The following is a 19,143-nucleotide window of genomic DNA, read 5'->3' on the forward strand; positions in this document are numbered from 1 at the left end:
ATGAAAAATTGGTAGCATCACCACTAGTCGTGCAATGCACAGCGAATGTTCTCTGAGGTTCGCGAGTTGTTTTTTGGTTGGTCTCTGCCTTACGAGTGGCCAAAAATGTTGCAAAAAATTTCAACACAATGTTTTTGTTGGCAAACTAAGTGGCAAATACTCACGGATGAGTTTGGGAACACTTCCTAAAGCTCAGGGATGTATTGACAAGCCTCTTGAGATGGATTTTCTCAGATCCATATCCCTGATGCTCATGGGAGCCTCAGTGACACAGCGATGAGGTGTAGCCTAACCTTCACTGCGACTTGAAAAGTGCATTTCCTTCGCTCAGGTTCATAATTGGTTGGGTGAAGGGTTCATGAATATTTGGCAAATGTTTGGTGACGGTTGTGATCATATCTGATTGGTTGGCGCTGATGTCATACATTGTGGAAATCTACTGAGCAAAGCATCGGTTATCATTCTCCTGCCAGATGCCAATATGTACAAAACCCTCAAGCTTGTATATGTGTCATGTGGCACAATGTTCAGTATAAGACCTTCAAGTATCAGTTCTATAACATACATTATGCCTTTTTTCTTATTGTATAAGCATTCTTAACAAACAGAGAAAATATACACAACCCTGTTAAAACAGTGTAGTGGCAGTCATAACCTTCACCATGTCATAGTACATTCATACTAGCATTATAAACAAACACCCAGTGGTGAGATCAAGAGTTGCTGTCATACTAATCACACAGGAAATGCTCTGTTACTTCATGACATTTTAACAAAAGAGTCATAATGGTAGGTTTCACCTTGATCAGACTCTTCTGGTAGCCATCAACAAGCTTCTGGCTACAGGGTTGAGGTCAGGCCATTCCAAAAGTTTAACCTTTCAGGCATTTAGCAGATGCTCTTATCCAAAGCAATGTACAACAAGGGGATACATGACACAGTGCTCCTGGAGCGGAGAGGGTTAAGGGCGTTGCTCAAGGGCTCAACAGTGTCAGCTTGTCACTGCTGGGGCTTGAACCCATGACCTTCAGGGCAGTAACCCAGAGCCTTAACCTTTAAGCCACCACTGCCCCCACACTGAGCTACCACATTATCCTGCTTTATCTTCCACAACCAGCTTTGATGTGTGTTTGGAATCAATGTCCTGTTGGAACATCCAATTGTGGCCATGTTCCAACTGTCAAGCTAATAGTTTGAAGTTATGCTTAAGAATTCTGACATAACCCTCCTTCTTCATTATTCCATTCACTTTATGCAATGCAACGGTTCCACTGGCAGCAAAACAGCCCCAGAGCATGATGCTACCATCGTTATGCTTGCCTCTTCCTTTACTCCCTCAAACATACTTAGGTTATTGTAGCCAAGCTTTGCTCCAGAAGGCTTTTTCTTTGTCCATGTTTTCAGCTGTAAACTTTGTCAAGCTTGAAGGTGTTGATTTTGGAGCAGGGGCTTCTTTCCTGGATGGTAGCCTCTCAGTCTACGGTGATGTAAAACTCACTTGACCATAGTCAGTGTTCCAGAAGCTTCGAATTCCTGGCAGGTTTGTGCCTTGGTGATTCCTGGGTTGTTCCTGACCATCCAAACCAATTTCCACTCAGCTGAGAGGGACAGTTTGGGTCTTCTTCCAGACCTTGGCAAAGCGGCTACACCTCCCAATAAACTTGTACTTACATACAATTGTTTGAACTGATAATCTCAGAATCTGAAGTTGTTTAGAAATGGCTCCACGAGACATTCCTGAGTATGCAAATCTATGATCCTCTTTCTGGTGGCACGGTGGTTAGCGCTGTCGCCTCACAGCAAGAAGGTCCGGGTTCGAGCCCCGTGGCCGGCGAGAGCCTTTCTGTGCGGAGTTTGCATGTTCTCCCCGTGTCCGCATGGGTTTCCTCCGGGTGCTCTGGTTTCCCCCACAGTCCAAAGACATGCAGGTTAGGTTAACTGGTGACTCTAAATTGACCGTAGGTGTGAATGTGAGTGTGAATGGTTGTCTGTGTCTATGTGTCAGCCCTGTGATGACCTGGCGACTTGTCCAGGGTGTACCCCGCCCCGCCTTTCGCCCGTAGTCAGCTGGGATAGGCTCCAGCTTGCCTGCGACCCTGTAGAACAGGATAAAGCGGCTACAGATAATGAGATGAGATGATCCTCTTTCTCAGATCTGCACTTAGCTCCTTGGACTTTCCCATTGTACTGTGTTTTGGTCAATCCAATGAGTGTCAATCAAACTCTATGTTGTGCACAGAGAAGCTACCAGCTGGAGTCAATCATCATCACTAACAGGAAATTAAGATACCTTAGCAAGTTAAAATACTTCAAAAGAAATAATTGAAAACCCAATACTGCCATGATGTTCATACCCATCATGAATGAATTTAAACTTCTGACCCCAACTGTAAACAGTCTAAAATAAACTGGCATATTGGAATAAGCCTTCATTAATGTATGCATGTCAGTTTATGTAGGTGAGGATGAGTGTGTGAGTGTGTGTGAGAGAGTAACACTTCCTAATTCAACCCCATGTCTAAAAATAGAAGCTGTGCACTTTGTAAGATGTCAGAGAGGAACCACAGGCTGTATGGTTTTGAAAACCACTGGACTGAAATGATTGTGAAACCCTCTGGATTCCCCCAACACACACACAAAATTGTTTTTCTCTCTGTCTCCCTGGAGGATGGAGAGTTATAGGGTCAGAGCTGAAAATCTGCAAGCCATGATTTCTAGAAATACATTTTCCTGTTGTTAGGGTGATTTAAAGAAAGAAAGAAAGAAAGAAAGAAAGAAAGAAAGAAAGAAAGAAAGAAAGAAAGAAAGAAAGAAATGGGAGGGGTGGTCAGAAAGAAAGAAGAAGCCTTTATTAGTCACATGCACACTCAAATTCATCATCTGCATTTAACCCATCTGAAGCAGTAACACACACACACCAGTCACACTACAGCACTCGGGGAGCAGTTGAGGGTTAGGTGCCTTGCTCAAGGGCACTTCAGCCCAAGGCCACCCCATGTTAGCCTAACCACATGTCTTTGTACTGTGGGAGAAACCAGCGCACACAGAGGAAACCCACTCAGTCACAGGGAGAACATGCAAATTCCACGCAGAAAGGCCCCCCATCAGCCACTGGGCTCGAACCCAGAACCTTTTTGCTGTGAGGTGACAGTGCTAACCACTACACCACCATGCCACCCCAAAGAAAGAAGTGAGGTGGTGGTGGGAAAGAAAGTAAGAAAGAAAGGTGGTGGTGGTGGTGGTGGTGGGAAAGAGAGAAAGAAGGAAGTGAGGTGGTGGGAAAGAGAGAAAGAAGGAAGTGAGGTGGTGGTGGGAAAGAAAGAAAGAAAGAAAGAAAGAAAGAAAGAAAGAAAGAAAGGTGGTGGAGGGAAAAAAGAAAGAAAGAAAGAAGTGAGGTGGTGGTGGGAAAGAAAGTAAGAAAGAAAGGTGGTGGTGGTGGTGGGAAAGAGAGAAAGAAGGAAGTGAGGTGGTGGGAAAGAGAGAAAGAAGGAAGTGAGGTGGTGGTGGGAAAGAAAGAAAGAAAGAAAGAAAGAAAGAAAGAAAGGTGGTGGAGGGAAAAAAGAAAGAAAGAAAGAAGTGAGGTGGTGGTGGTGGGAAAGAAAGAAAGAAGTGAGGTGGTGGTGGGAAAGAAAGAAAGAAAGAAAGAAGTGAGGTGGTGGTGGGAAAGAAAGAAAGAAAGAAAGAAAGGTGGTGGTGGTGGTGGGAAAGAGAGAAAGAAGGAAGTGAGGTGGTGGGAAAGAGAGAAAGAAGGAAGTGAGGTGGTGGTGGGAAAGAAAGAAAGAAAGAAAGAAAGAAAGAAAGAAAGGAGGTGGTGGTGGGAAAGAAAGAAAGAAAGAAAGAAAGAAAGAAAGGAGGTGGTGGTGGGAAAGAAAGAAAGAAAGAAAGAAAGAAAGAAAGAAAGAAAGGAGGTGGTGGTGGGAAAGAAAGAAAGAAAGAAAGAAAGAAAGAAAGAAAGAAAGAAGTGAGGTGGTGGAGGGAAAAAAGAAAGAAAGAAAGAAGTGAGGTGGTGGTGGTGGTGGTGGTGGGAAAGAAAGAAAGAAGTGAGGTGGTGGTGGGAAAGAAAGAAAGAAAGAAAGAAAGAAAGAAAGAAAGAGGTGGTGAAAAGAAAGAAAGAAAGAAAGAAAGAAAGAAAGAAAGAAAGAAAGAAAGAAAGAAAGGTGTGGCAGGAAAGAAAGTTGATGTGTTTTTTCCAGCTCTGCCCTGCCCTTGGTTCAGTGTGTTTGGTTCTTTCTCACTTGTTTTCTATTCGTTCTTGATTCGTTTGTCGAACTGAACCTTTGTGTTTCAGTGTTTGGTGCGAATCCTCGTCCATGTTTATGGCTGTTTCCAAGCTTTGGTTCTTGCCCTGTTCTTTGTTTTCTGTAGTTCATGCTGATGGCTAGACGTCCTATTTTTGACTCGGACATCCTGGTTTTGACCCAGATGTCCTGGTTCTGACCCATACCTGTGTTCACATTTCTGAAGGATAATCTTTAATGTCTGCCGGTATGGTGACTCACGCTAAGGCCTTTCCTGATTATTGCTAGATATGTGCAAATAAACTACATGTTCATCTTACACATTTGTGTCTTGCTGCTTCTGCACATCAATTATTCCAGCAGACTTCTCTCAGGAAGGAGGTAGTGGATCAGATCTCAGTGCTCGGTGCATTTCCTGCTCTCAGTTCCCTGTGTTGTGCTGAGTGAAGAGGATGGCATCAGGTTTCCACCAGACAGATTAATCTTTCAGTGAGATCTGTACTGGATGCGTTTGGCAGACCCTAAGCCTGAAGAGCAAGAGGGTGAGGTTCATGTTATCACGACCCACCAGCAGAACGTGGCAATGGGCTGAAAACCTAGTCAGCTGTGGACACCCAAGCCTGGACAACACGGCAGAGATTTCCAGCTTCCCAAGAAGGGTGTTCCTACTGCCCAGATATGAATATACCCTTTAAATCTTTTTTGGGAGGGGGTACATAGTCTGTATGTTGGTCGAACCCAGTCAACTGAACATGGGTTACTGAGGACATGACTGGAGACAGTAGCAGAATGAAGTCTCAAGCCACACCCAAGCCCAATGCCCCTGTTAAGCCATACCCAAACATGGTGTTCATTCCTTGGCAGGAATGATCCTTTTCCAGACTTTGTGGATGACATTGTTGCTCTACCTCCTGACTTGGCAGATGACATTGTTGCTTTGCCTGCTGAGGATGTTACTGCTTCACCTCCTAACTTTGAAGATGCCACTTCACATCCTGACTCTGCTGTGAATGTTACCGCTCTATTTTCTGACTTCACAGATGACGCCATTGCTCTGCTACCTGCAGACTTCATTGTCCTGCTGCTTAATTACTTGGCAGATGGTGATGTCGTTCTGCCACCTGACTCTGCTCGCAATTTTTTTCCAGACAATCTTATCCAGAGCAACATACAACATATGCAGAGCAGCCTGGGGAGCAGTTGGGGTTTAGGTGCCTTGTTCAAGGGCACCTCAGCCATTCCTGCTGGTCCAGGAAATCGAACCAGCAACCTTTTGGTCCCAAAGCTGCTTCTCTAACCATTAAGACATGGCTTCCCCATTCTGGTTTCTCAAACACCCTGACTCCAGACCTGACCAGTTGATGGGCTGACTGCCAGAGCCATTCTGCCTGTCTGTCCTGTACCCGCCTCCTGGTTTTGTAAAGAGGGCTGCTCCACCTCCCCACTCTACAGAGGATGTTACACCACCTCTTTGCCCCACTGAAGATGTGACTCCTTTTGGGCAGTGCCAGCCTTTGGTCCCCAGGCAGCTTGTGGACATTCTGCTAATGGGACTAGGACCCCTTTATTGATACTATAGTGGCACTTCAGAAGCCACACCTTAAGTGGGTGTGGGTGGGGCTGTGTTCTGTCATGAATTGCCCCTCTCAGCATACACTAGAGCACTACTGTATTGCTTCCATCTCATCTCATCTTCTCTAGACGCTTTATCCTTTCTACAGGGTCGCAGGCAAGCTGGAGCCTATCCCAGCTGACTACGGGCGAAAGGCGGGGTACACCCTGGACAAGTCGCCAGGTCATCACAGGGCTGACACATAGACACAGACAACCATTCACACTCACATTCACACCTACGGTCAATTTAGAGCCACCAGTTAACCTAACCTGCATGTCTTTGGACTGTGGGGGAAACCGGAGCACCCGGAGGAAACCCACACGGACACGGGGAGAACATGCAAACTCCACACAGAAAGGCCCTCGCCGGCCCCGGGGCTCGAACCCAGGACCTTCTTGCTGTGAGGCGACAGCGCTAACCACTACACCACCGTGCCGCCCTATTGCTTCCATGTTTTGGTATTTTTGCATTTAGAAAGAAAGAACAAAAGAAAGAAATCAGTGTGAAAATCAGTGGATTGATTTCCATGTTCCATGCTTGACTTCTTACTCGCTTTATTCTCAGATTACTGTAGATTAGCAAAGTGAACTAACTTCAGGAGTGACGTGCACTCACCAGAAATGTGCACTCACCAGAGACACCATCAATCTCTGCTAGTTGCTTTCAAGCTTTATTTTTCTCCATAATGTTTCTACACACAGTTAATGAACTTTCTTTCCACCCCTCCCATTTCTTTCTTTCTCTTTCCACCCCTCCCATTTTTCTTTCTTTCCACTGCTCCTCTTTCTTTTTCTTTCTTTCTTTCCACCCCTCCCATTGCTTTCTTTTTTGTTTCTTTCTCCTTTTAAATCACCCTGATAATGAGAAAATCTACTTTTAAAGAAAACATTTTTAAAAAAAGTTTATTATTAATCTGTTTATAAAGTGGAACATCCACCTTACAGGTCCCTGTAAAGGAGCCATTACTATAGAAATGATGTAGTAGAACGAGTTCATTAATATAAACCCTTGTGTGTAATTTCAGTATTAAATCCTCACACACTCGATCACCTCACATTACGGAGGTCACGCTGTAATCACACGTTATTCCCCAATCACACCGAGGCTGAACTCTGACCTTTTACTGGATACAGATCTGCTCTTTAACACGCTGTTACAGCTGTTAGAAAGGCCTCATCTGAATAAAGCAAAACACTTTATATACAGTGGTGCTTGAAAGTTTGTGAACCCTTTAGAATATTCTATATTTCTGCATAAATATGACCTAAAACATCATCAGATTTTCACACAAGTCCTAAAAGTAGATAAAGAGAACCCAGTTAAACAAATGAGACAAAAATATTATACTTGGTCATTTATTTATTGAGGAAAATGATCCAATATTCTATATCTGTGAGTGGCAAAAGTATGTGAACCTTTGCTTTCAGTATCTGGTGTGACCCCCTTGTGCAGCAATAACTGCAACTAAACGTTTGCGGTAACTGTTGATCAGTCCTGCACACCGGCTTGGAGGAATTTTAGCCCATTCCTCCATACAGAACAGCTTCAACTCTGGGATGTTGGTGGGTTTCCTCACATGAACTGCTCGCTTCAGGTCCTTCCACAACATTTTGATTGGATTAAGGTCAGGACTTTGACTTGGCCATTCCAAAACATTAACTTTATTCTTCTTTAACCATTCTTTGGTAGAACGACTTGTGTGCTTAGGGCCATTGTCTTGCTGCATGACCCACCTTCTCTTGAGATTCAGTTCATGGACAGATGTCCTGACATTTTCCTTTCGAATTTGCTGGTATAATTCAGAATTCATTGTTCCATCAATGATGGCAAGCTGTCCTGGCCCAGATGCAGCAAAACAGGCCCAAACCATGATACTACCACCACCATGTTTCACAGATGGGATAAGGTTCTTATGCTGGAATGCAGTGTTTTCCTTTCTCCAAACATAACGCTTATCATTTAAACCAAAAAGTTCTATTTTGGTCTCATCCGTCCACAAAACATTTTTCCAACAGCCTTCTGGCTTGTCCACATGATCTTTTGCAAACTGCAGACGAGCAACAATGTTCTTTTTGGAGAGCAGTGGCTTTCTCCTTGCAACTCTGCCATGCACACCATTGTTGTTCAGTGTTCTCCTGATGGTGGACTCATGAACATTAACATTAGCCAATGTGAGAGAGGCCTTCAGTTGCTTAGAAGTTACCCTGGGGTCCTTTGTGACCTTGCCAACTATTACACGCCTTGCTCTTGGAGTGATCTTTGTTGGTCGACCACTCCTGGGGAGGGTAACAATGGTCTTGAATTTCCTCCATTTGTACACAATCTGTCTGACTGTGGATTGGTGGAGTCCAAACTCTTTAGAGATGGTTTTGTAACCTTTTCCAGCCTGATCAGCATCAACAACGCTTTTTCTGAGGTTCTCAGAAATCTCCTTTGCTCGTGCCATGATACACTTCCACAAACATGTGTTGTGAAGATCAGACTTTGATAGATCCCTGTTCTTTAAATAAAACAGGGTGCCCACTCACACTTGATTGTCATCCCATTGATTGAAAACACCTGACTATAATTTCACCTTCAAATTAACTGCTAATCCTAGAGGTTCACATACTTTTGCCACTCACTGATATGTAATATTGGATCATTTTCCTCAATAAATAAATTACCAGGTATAATGTTTTTGTCTCATTTGTTTAACTGGGTTCTCTTTATCTACTTTTAGGACTTATGTGAAAATCTGATGATGTTTTAGGTCATATTTATGCAGAAACATAGAAAATTTTAAAGGGTTCACAAACTTTCAAGCACCACTGTAGAACATCCCCCCGGCTTTTGTCATGAAAACACACACACACACAGAGTTATTTTTGACATACTGCAATTCAACTTAATTTCTGTGATAGTTTCATTTATATAATAAATACTAATACGCAAAATAAAATATTACTTGAACCATTCTTTAAGAAATATGTACAAAATTAAAAAAATTAAATCATGACATAATTAAAAAAGTGTCTTAATTTCAATTTGTAACATCTCATTATTTCATGTTAATTTATTTTTCTCCCCATTTTCATTAAAATAAATATTTTCTTCTCATTTTATGATGTATGTAAATTGCAATATTATTTATTTAAATTCGATGTTAATTTCCATCTTTTATTTGATAGGATCTTAAATCTAAACACTGTTTTATATCTGCTCCAGGTGTTAAACTTTGTAAATACATTAAAAAATATATATTTTCTGTTGGTCTAATTGATAAAATTATGCATCTGAATGTTCTGTGGTTTTAGATTAAACCTGATGTTCTATTTAGACACAGTACCCTCCAAAAAGTATTGGCACCTTTCCTGGAAGGGGGGGGGGGAGGTGTTATATAAAGTTTGAATGAATTAATTTTATTTATTTCAGTCAACAACACCAACAACATATGTACAATACAAGCCAATTTACTCACCACAAACACAACAGTTCTATGGCTGACCAAAAAGGGTTTAGGCTGAAGCAAAGCTTATAAGTGCCTAACCCAAAAATCACTTGCCCTACAGGATGGTCCAAAGAGCCATACAAATAAAATACAATAACGAAAAAGAAATAACTGTCATTTAAATAAATATAAATTTATACACACACACACACACAGTGGTGCTTGAAAGTTTGTGAACCCTATATTTCTGCATAAATATGACCGAAAACATCATCAGATTTTCACACAAGTCCTAAAAGTAGATAAAGAGAACCCAGTTAAACAAATGAGACAAAAATATTATACTTGGTCATTTATTTATTGAGGAAAATGACCCAATTTTACATATCTGTGAGTGGCAAAAGTATGTGGACCTCTAGGATTAGCAGTTAATTTGAAGGTGAAATTAGAGTCAGGTGTTTTCAATCAATGGAATGACAATCAGGAGTGAGTGGGCACCCTGTTTTATTTAAAGAACAGGGATCTATCAAAGTCTGATCTTCACAACACATGTTTGTGGAAGTATATCATGGCACGAATAAAGGAGATTTCTGAGGACCTCAGAAAAAGCGTTGTTGATGCTCATCAGGCTGGAAAAGGTTACAAAACCATCTCTAAAGAGTTTGGACTCCACCAATCCACAGTCAGACAGATTGTGTACAAATGGAGGAAATTCAAGACCATTGTTACCCTACCCAGGAGTGGTCGACCAACAAAGATCACTCCAAGAGCAAGGTGTGTAATAGTCGGCGAGGTCACAAAGGACCCCAGGGTAACTTCTAAGCAACTGAAGGCCTCTCTCACATTGGCTAATGTTAATTTTCATGAATCCACCATCAGGAGAACACTGAACAACAACAGTGTGCATGGCAGGGTTGCAAGGAGAAAGCCACTGCTCTCCAAAAAGAACATTGCTGCTCATCTGCAGTTTGCTAAAGATCACGTGGACAAGCCAGAAGGCTATTGGAAAAATGTTTTGTGGATGGATGAGACCAAAGTAGAACTTTTTGGTTTAAATGAGAAGCGTTATGTTTGGAGAAAGGAAAACACTGCATTACAGCATAAGAACCTTATCCCATCTGTGAAACATGGTGGTGGTAGTATCATGGTGTGGCAGTGGGGGCGTGGTCAAGCATCAGTCTGGGACCAGAGGGCGGAGTCAGGGAAGGTAAGTGGCAAAATCACTACACCTGATGTGAATTAACCTGTGTTTGTGTGTCTTCCCAGCAACCATGCCCTATATAAGGAGAGAGAGGGCAGAGGAAGGGGGCTCTCTCCCACACCAGATGACTTGTGTGTGTGTGTGTGTGTGTGTGTGTGTGTGTGTGTGTGTGGCTGGGAGAATATATGTGGTACTGAAAAGTGCAAATAAAAAAAAAGAGAGTTTTTGGAACTCAGTTCTGGCCTGCCGTACTTCTGTGCTCCACCCACCCGCTCTGACTTCCACAGTGGTGCCGAAACCTGGGACCCGAGCACAGAAGAGAACAGCCCCATGGAGTCCTCCCCCTTCGCAGACCTGATCCACGCCCTCACCACGGCCCAACAGAGCCAGCACCAGGCGCTGCTCACCCTCCAAAAGGAGCAAGAACAATGGTTCAAGGCCCTGGTGCTGGCGCAACAGGAAGATTGTCAGGTGTTCCGGCACCTCCTCGTGTCGGCGGGGGCCACCATCTCCACCGCTGCGAGCCTACTCCACCTCACTCCAACAAAGATGGGCCCACATGGCGACCCTGAGCCCTTCCTCACGCTATTTGAACAAGTAGCAGAAGCCTCGGGGTGGCCGGTGGAACAGCGTGCGGCGTGCCTCCTCCCCCTGCTCACGGGCGAGGCACAGCTGGCCACGCTACAGCTCCCCGCTAACAGCTGGCTGGTCTACGCGGACCTGCTCTGGGCCGTCCTCCAGCGTGTGGGGTGCACCCCCGAACAACATCGTCAGCGCTTCCGCGCTCTGTGCCTAGAGGAGCTCGGCCGCCCGTTCGCGTTTGGCCAGCAACTCCGGGACGCCTGCAGGCGGTGGCTGAGGGCTGACAACCGCGACGCCGAGGAAGTCGTCAACCTGGTGGCACTGGAGCAGTTCATCGCACAACTTCCCAAAGGAATGGCGGAGTGGGTCCAGTGCCATCGCCCGGCGTCGCTGGATCAGGCCATCGAGTTGGTGGAGGATCATCTGGCGGCTGTTCTCGCAGCAGGATCACAGATCCCTTCTTCGCTTCTCTCCTCTCTTTTTCTCCCCCTCCCCTTCTGTGTCTCGTCCTCGCCCCGTTCCCCCACCGCGGAGGCGGGGGCTGGCTCCCTCACAGCCGGTCCGCCACACCCGTGGTGTCCTCCCATTTCCCACTTCCGTGTCTGTCTCTCCCCCCCCTCAGGTGAGTGAGCCCCAGAGTACCAGTGCAGAGAGAAAGCCCGGGCCGGTTTGCTGGCGCTGCGGGGAACCGGGACACCTCCAACAGCAGTGGTCGGTGATGGAAGTGGGTATGGTGGTTCGGATCCCTGACGCGCCGGGAGCTGCCCTTGATCGGGCCGGAGCGTATCGCATACCAGTGAGTATCCAAGGGGATACATATCAGGTTTTGGTGGACTCTGGCTGTAATCAGACCTCAATCCACCAAAGCCTGGTGCAAGACGAGGCATTGGGGGGAGCACAGGGGGTAAAGGTGTTGTGTGTGCACGGGGATGTTCACAGCTACCCTTTAGTGTCAGTCCACATTTTTTTCAGAGGGGAAAAATTTAGAGTAAAGGCAGCGGTTAATCCTCATCTCACCCACTCAATAATTTTGGGGACTGATTGGCCAGGATTCGGGGCATTAATGAGTCATTTAGTAAAGAGTGGGTCTTGCCGTATTTCAGCAAGGGGAGGTCCTAGTGTCGCTTTGGCAGGAGCAGCTGTCACAGAGCCATGTACGTCATCTCCGCATCAGAGTGAGGAGCCGCTGGCTCCTCCTCCCTCTCTCGGGGAATCCCTTGCGGATTTCCCATTAGAGCAGTCGCGAGATGAGACTCTGCAGCATGCGTTTGACCAAGTGAGAGTAATCGATGGTCAAACACTCCAGCCAAACGCCACCCCATCCTTCCCTTATTTTTCTATTATGAAGGATATATTATACCGAGTGACGCAGGACACTCAGACTAAAGAACAATTCACGCAGCTCTTGATTCCAAAAAGCCACCGGGAATTGGTATTCCAGGCGGCTCACTTTAATCCCATGGCTGGACACTTAGGGCAGGATAAAACACTAGCCCGAAAAATGGCCCAGTTCTATTGGCCAGGGATTCGCGGCGATGTCCGTAGGTGGTGTACGGCGTGCCGCGAATGCCAGTTAGTAAATCCAGCGGCCATCCCAAAAGCGCCTTTGCGCCCTCTCCCATTAATCGAGACCCCGTTCAAAAGAATTGGGATGGATCTCGTCAGGCCATTAGATCGGTCAACACGAGGGTACCGCTTTATATTAATTCTAGTGGACTATGCAACGTGATTCCCAGAAGCAGTGCCTCTTCACAATATCTCAGCACGCAGTATTGCGGAAGCGCTCTTCCGCATTATCTCCCGAGTTGGAATCCCGAAAGAGATTCTGACTGATCAAGGCACCTCGTTTATGTCATGAACACTGAACGAACTTTATGGGTTATTAGGCATTAAGCCGATCTGCACCAGCGTTTATCACCCACAAACGGACGGTTTAGTCGAATGGTTCAATCGCACCCTCAAAAATATAATTAAGAAATTCGTAAGTGAGGACACACATAATTGGGATAAATGGCTCGAACCCTTGTTGTTTGCAGTGCGAGAGGTCCCACAAGCCTCCACGGGGTTCTCCCCGTTCGAATTGTTACAACCCCGATTCCAAAAAAGTTGGGACAAAGTACAAATTGTAAATAAAAATGGAATGCAATGATGTGGAAGTTTCAAAATTCCATATTTTATTCAGAATAGAACATAGATGACATATCAAAAGTTTAAACTGAGAAAATGTATCATTTAAAGAGAAAAATTAGGTGATTTTAAATTTCATGACAACAACACATCTCAAAAAAGTTGGGACAAGGCCATGTTTACCACTGTGAGACATCCCCTTTTCTCTTTACAACAGTCTGTAAACGTCTGGGGACTGAGGAGACAAGTTGCTCAAGTTTAGGGATAGGAATGTTAACCCATTCCTGTCTAATGTAGGATTCTAGTTGCTCAACTGTCTTAGGTCTTTTTTGCCGTATCTTCCGTTTTATGATGTGCCAAATGTTTCCTATGGGTGAAAGATCTGGACTGCAGGCTGGCCAGTTCAGTACCCAGACCCTTCTTCTACGCAGCCATGATGCTGTAATTGATGCAATATGTGGTTTGGCATTGTCATGTTGGAAAATGCAAGGTCTTCTCTGAAAGAGACGTCGTCTGGATGGGAGCATATGTTGCTCTAGAACCTGGATATACCTTTCAGCATTGATGGTGTCTTTCCAGATGTGTAAGCTGCCCATGCCACACGCACTAATGCAACCCCATACCATCAGAGATGCAGGCTTCTGAACTGAGCGCTGATAACAACTTGGGTCGTCCTTCTCCTCTTTAGTCCGAATGACACGGCATCCCTGATTTCCATAAAGAACTTCAAATTTTGATTCGTCTGACCACAGAACAGTTTTCCACTTTGCCACAGTCCATTTTAAATGAGTCTTGGCCCAGAGAAGACATCTGCGCTTCTGAATCATGTTTAGATACGGCTTCTTCTTTGAACTATAGAGTTTTAGCTGGCAACAGCGGATGGCACGGTGAATTGTGTTCACAGATAATGTTCTCTGGAAATATTCCTGAGCCCATTTTGTGATTTCCAATACAGAAGCATGCCTGTATGTGATGCAGTGCCGTCTAAGGGCCCGAAGATCACGGGCACCCAGTAGGGTTTTCTGGCCTTGACCCTTTCGCACAGAAATTCTTCCAGATTCTCTGAATCTTTTGATGATATTATGCACTGTAGATGATGATATGTTCAAACTCTTTGCAATTTTGCACTGTCAAACTCCTTTCTGATATTGCTCCACTATTTGTCGGCGCAGAATTGGGGGGATTGGTGATCCTCTTCCCAGCTTTACTTCTGAGAGCCGCTGCCACTCCAAGATGCTCTTTTTATACCCAGTCATGTTAATGACCTATTGCCAATTGACCTAATGAGTTGCAATTTGGTCCTCCAGCTGTTCCTTTTTTGTACCTTTAACTTTCCCAGCCTCTTATTGCCCCTATCCCAACTTTTTTGAGATGTGTTGCTGTCATGAAATTTCAAATGAGCCAATATTTGGCATGAAATTTCCAAATGCCTCACTTTCGATATTTGATATGTTGTCTATGTTCTATTGTGAATACAATATCAGTTTTTGAGATTTGTAAATTATTGCATTCCATTTTTATTTACAATTTGTACTTTGTCCCAACTTTTTTGGAATCGGGGTTGTATATGGGCATAAGCCGCGCGGCATTTTAGACATGCTGTGAGAAAATTGGGAGGAGGGACCTTCACCAAGTAAAAATGAAATTCAATACGTTATTGACCTCCGTGCAAAACTCCACACACTCACCCACCTAACCCAGGAGAATTTGCGGCAGGCCCAAGAACGGCAAACCCACCTGTACGACAAGGGTAGGCGACTTAGGGAGTTCGCATCGGGAGATAAAGTACTCGTACTGTTGCCCACATCGAGCTCCAAATTAATCGCCAAGTGGCAAGGACCCTTTGAGGTCACACGGCGAGTCGGGGACGTCGACTACGAGGTGAGGCGAACGGACAGGGATGGGGCGCTACAGATTTACCACCTCAATCTACTCAAACTCTGGAATGAGGAGGTCCCCATGGCATTGGTGTCTGTGGTTCTGGAGAAGGCGGAGCTGGGGCTGGAGGTTCAAAAGGGAGCATTGGCATCGCATACCTCTCCAGTCCCCTGTGGAGACCACCTCTCCCCGACACAACTCGCAGAGGTTGCCCAGTTGCAGACCGAATTTTCGGACGTGTTCTCGCCCCTGCCCGGCCGCACCGACCTCATAGAGCACCACATTGAGACGCCCCCGGGGGTGGTAGTGCGTAGCCACCCTTACAGGCTACCCGAACACAAGAAAAAAGTGGTTCGGGAAGAACTCGAGGCCATGCTCGAAATGGGCATCGTCGAGGAGTCCCACAGCGACTGGAGCAGCCCGGTGGTCTTGGTACCCAAGGCCGATGGGTTGGTCCGGTTCTGTGTAGACTATAGAAAAGTCAACGCGGTGTCTAAATTCGACGCGTACCCAACGCCTCGTATTGATGAGTTGCTTGATCGACTAGGCACGGCTCACTTTTACTCGACACTGGATTTGACAAAGGGTTATTGGCGGATCCCCTTGACTCCATTATCCCAAGAAAAAACGGCCTTTTCCACACCATTTGGCTTACACCAGTTTGTCACACTTCCTTTTGGGCTGTTTGAGGCGCCCGCTACGTTTCAGCAGCTGATTGATAGGGTCCTCCACCCCCACGCCACCTATGCTGCTGTGTACCTTGACGACATCATTATTTATAGTAATGACTGGCCGCGGCACCTACAACACCTGAGGGCTGTCCTTAGGTCGCTGAGGTGGGCGGGTCTCACAGCCAACCCGAAGAAGTGTGCGATTGGGTGGGTGGAAGTAGGGTATCTGGGCTTCCACTTAGGCAATGGGCAGATGTGTCCCCAAATTAATAAGACTGCAGCGATTGCGGCCTGCCCGAAGCCCAAGACCAAAAAGGGGGTGAGACAGTTCCTGGGGCTGGCTGGCTATTATCGTAGGTTTATACCTAATTATTCGGACGTCACCAGCCCGCTGACTGATCTCACTAAAAAGGGGGCACCAGATCCGGTCCAGTGGACGGAGCAATGCCAGCGGGCTTTTTCTGAGGTAAAGGCTGCACTGTGTGGGGGGCCACTGTTACACTCCCCTGACTTTTCTCTCCCTTTTATATTGCAGATGGATGCCTCGGACAGAGGGCTGGGGGCTGTTTTGTCCTAGGAGGTGGAGGGGGAGGATTGCCCAGTGCTGTACATTAGTCAAAAGCAGTCAGTGCGTGAGGGGCGTGAGGGGCGCTACAGCACCATAGAGAAGGAGTGCCTAGCCATCAAGTGGGCGGTCCTTGCCCTCCACTACTACCTGCTGGGACGCCCTTTCACCCTCTGTTCGGACCACGCGCCCCTCCAGTGGCTCCACCGCATGAAGGATCCCAACGCGTGGATCAACCGTTGGTATCTGGCACTCCAACCCTTTAACTTCAAGGTGGTCCACAGGCCAGGGGCGCAGATGGTCGTGGCGGACTTCCTCTCCCGTCGGGGGGGGGGGGGGGGGGGGGGGGGGAGTCGGCTGCTGGCCGGACGGCTGCCCGGCCTGAGTCGGGCGGTGGGGGTATGTGGCAGTGGGGGTGTGGTCAAGCATCGGTCTGTGACTGGAGGACGGAGTCAGGGAAGGTAAGTGGCAGAATCACTACACCTGATGTGAATTAACCTGTGTTTGTGTGTCTTCCCAGCAACCACACCCTATATAAGGAAAGAGAGGGCAGAGGAAGGGAGCTCTCTCCCGCACCAGATGACTTGTGTGTATGTGTGTGGCTGGGAGAATATATGTGGTACTGAAAAGTGCAAATAAAAAAAAGAGAGTTTTTGGAACTCAGTTCTGGCCTGCCGTACTTCTGTGCTCCACCCACCCGCTCTGACTTCCACACATGGTTTGGGCTTGTTTTGCTGCATCTGGGCCAGGACAGCTTGCCATCATTGATGGAGCAATGAATCCTGAATTCTATCAGTGAATTCGAAAGGAAAATGTCAGGACATCTGTCCATGAACTGAATCTCAAGAGAAGGTGGGTCATGCAGCAAGACAACGACCCTAAGCACATAAGTCGTTCTACCAAAGAATGGTTAAAGAATAATAAAGTTAATGTTTTGGAATGGCCAAGTCAAAGTCCTGACCTTAATCCAATCGAAATGTTGTGGAAGGACCAAGGAAGGACCAAGTTGTGGAAGCAGTTCATGTGAGGAAACCCACCAACATCCCAGAGTTGAAGCTGTTCTGTACGGAGGAACGGGCTAAAATTCCTCCAAGCCGGTGTGCAGGACTGATCAACAGTTACCGGAAATGTTTAGTTGCAGTTATTGCTGCACAAGGGGGTCACACCAGATACTGAAAGCAAAGGTTCACATACTTTTGCCACTCACAGGTATGTAATATTGGATCATTTTCCTCAATAAATAAATGACCAAGTATAATATTTTTTGTCTCATTTGTTTAACTGGGTTCTCTTTATCTACTTTTCAGACTTACTGGTATATGAAAATCTGATGATATTTTAGGTCATATTTATGCAGAAATATAGAAAATTCCAAAGGGTTCACAAACTTTCAAGCACCACTGTATATAAAATCCTTTAACTATCCATACATTCCTCTCTATACTTCTCAAGTATAACATTTTTAAGCTTTATCTTGAAATGTACAACACTTTTACTCTCTTTAATTTCAACAGGTAAACTATTCCACAGCTTCACCCCACATACAGATATACACATACTTTTCAGCGTGGTATGAACTACTGGCTGTTTCAAGTTCTCTCTCCCTCTTAAGTGATACCCCTTCTCTATCTATAAACATTTTTTGAATATTGCCAGAAAGTAAATTATGTCTTACTTTATACAGAAATTGTGCAGTTTTGAAATCAACTAAATCTCTAAATTTCAGTATTTTTGACTTTAGAAACAGTGCATTGGTATGTTCATGGTATTCTACATTATTCACTATTCTTATTACCTTCTTTTGCAGAATGTATATTGACTGCAGGGTACTTTTATAGGTGTTGCCCCAAATGTCCACATAATAGGTCAGATATGGTAAAAAGAGAGTACAATACAATATGTGCAATGACTTATAGTTCAGAATGTGCCTTATTTTACAAAGAATCCCCACTGTGCGTGCTAACTTGGACCTGACATACTTAATATGAGGTTTCCAGCTAAAGTTGTGGTTGATTATTACCCCTAGAAATATATTCTCATATACTCTTTCCAGCTTTACACTATCAATCATTATTTCCACCGGTGTGTCCAGATGTTTATTTTGTTTACCAAAAACCATAAATTTAGTTTTTTTTATACTTAATGATAATTTATTTACATCAAACCACAGCTTTAGCTTTCCTACTTCTTCCGAGACTACCTCCAATAGCTGCTGAAGGCTCTTCCCTACACAGAATACGTTTGTGTCAGCTGCAAAAATAACATATATCAATATTTTTGAAACATTACATATGTCACTGATATACAATATAAATAATTTTGGTCCAAGAATTGACCCTTGTGGTACACCACATGTGATGAGTTTGAGAAGGCAGTTAATTCATTCTAATAAAAATGTATAAAAAGTATTGACACTCCTAATCTAACTGTTATCTTTTACTTTTTTATTTATTTCACTCTTTCTCTGTCACTTGTTTATTCTGTGCTTTAGGATGTACTGTACTAACTTGTGTATCAAGAAAAAAAAACAAAAAAACAAAAACACATCTATTACACAACCAGATCCAGACCGCCCGCTTCTCTGCACGCCCACTAGGCAAGTTTGGCAGATTTACTGAACAGACGGAAAAGGGAAAAAAAAAAAACTCACCACTCAAATATCAGGCATGTGAATATGAATATGTCTGTTTTAGCACAATCTTTGAGTCATAAAACCAATCTGCAGCTCAGACTTTAAATCTCCACATCACATAAGCGTCACAAAAAGCAAGAACTTATCATAACTGTTATCTAACAAGATAACAAGATGACATCATTATTTGATCATATAAACCAT

General features: G+C 44.9%; 1 protein-coding gene across 4 annotated transcripts in view; it reads right to left on the reverse strand.

Moving 5' to 3' along the window:
• Window positions 1-19,143, reverse strand: part of gabrb3 (gamma-aminobutyric acid type A receptor subunit beta3) — a 160,695-nt gene that overhangs the window by 89,274 nt on the left and 52,278 nt on the right. The gene's annotated exons all lie outside the window — the stretch shown is intronic.

Source organism: Neoarius graeffei, chromosome 4 (assembly GCF_027579695.1).
Source record: "Neoarius graeffei isolate fNeoGra1 chromosome 4, fNeoGra1.pri, whole genome shotgun sequence".
NCBI classification, from domain to species: Eukaryota; Metazoa; Chordata; class Actinopteri; order Siluriformes; family Ariidae; genus Neoarius; species Neoarius graeffei.